This window comes from Pteropus vampyrus, unplaced genomic scaffold, assembly GCF_000151845.1.
Source record: "Pteropus vampyrus isolate Shadow unplaced genomic scaffold, Pvam_2.0 Scaffold257, whole genome shotgun sequence".
Lineage (NCBI taxonomy): Eukaryota > Metazoa > Chordata > Mammalia > Chiroptera > Pteropodidae > Pteropus > Pteropus vampyrus.
Genome location: NW_011889038.1, coordinates 974,644 through 975,738, shown reverse-complemented (window position 1 = coordinate 975,738; position 1,095 = coordinate 974,644). Strand labels below are relative to the sequence as shown.

General features: G+C 57.9%; 1 pseudogene; it reads left to right on the top strand.

Annotated features, from left to right (window-relative positions):
- Nucleotides 1-332: 332 nt before the first annotated feature.
- On the top strand, nucleotides 333-451 carry LOC111729355 (annotated as a pseudogene).
- Nucleotides 452-1,095: the final 644 nt, after the last annotated feature.

The window sequence follows — 1,095 nt, the reverse complement described above, 5'->3', positions numbered from 1 at the left end:
GGTCTGTGTGGCTGGAAGGGGTGGCGGGAGCTGGGGTCGGGGGCTCAGTGCAGGTGGGTTTGACGAAGGTGGGGATGTAGGGACTGTGTCCCTGGGAGTCGCAGGGAGGTGCGTGCAGGGGCCCCGTGGGGAAGGCAAGCATTGTCACCCCATTTCACGGATCAAAACCCTGAAGCTTCGGAAAGGCAGCCAGCCACTCCCCCAGCTCCATGCTCAGCTGAGCAGGCTCCCTGAGCCTTCGCTGTGCTCATCCCTCTGCCTGGAAGATTGTTTCTTGTCCCTCAGGCACCCAGCTCGGACTGGCCCGTTTCCCATTGTTAAACCTGGAGTGAGCCCATGGCCATGCCACCCTGAACAAGCCCGATCCCGTCTAATCTTGGAAGCTAAGCAGGGTCGGGCCTGGTTAGTACTCGGATGGGAGACCACCTAGGAAGACCAGGTGCTGTAGGCGTAAAAAATAAAATAAAAAATAAGGGACTGTAAGCTGACAAGGTCCTTGCAATCCGTGAGGCCAACCAAGGGCTGCCTTGTCATAAACAAACAAACAAACAAGCCCGGAGTGAAGGTGGGGGTCAAGGAGGGTCCATCACTTCATTCATTCATTTATTTACTTGTTCATTCATTCATCCGTCAGCCTAGACGAGGGGTCGTAGGGCACCAGCTTTGGTCAAGGCCTCAGCATGGGTGACAGCCTCCCATTTCACAGGTGAGTAAACCAAGGCCCAGAGCTTGTGAGCTACAAAGGCATTTTCTGGGCCAGGACAGGATCCTGCCCTGACACCCTGGATGCTGCCCTCTGGTGGCCTGTGTGCGTCTCAGGCCAAGATGAGGAGTCCCCATGGGGGTGGGCGGACTTCTGGTCAGTGGGCCCACCTCCCTGGGGCCCTGCACTGCAGCATGGGTGCAGGCAAAGAAGTCCATGCGGCCAGATCTGGGACCCCAGGGCATGCATCTGATGCTGGATTGGCTGCTGCAATTCTGAGAGGGGGGCGGGGCAAGAACCCAGGGGGACCCCCGTGGATGCACGCTTAGCTTGGAATCCTTGCTTGGCCACTGGGTGACCCTGGCAGTCATTCTGCTCCCTAAGTTGCAACC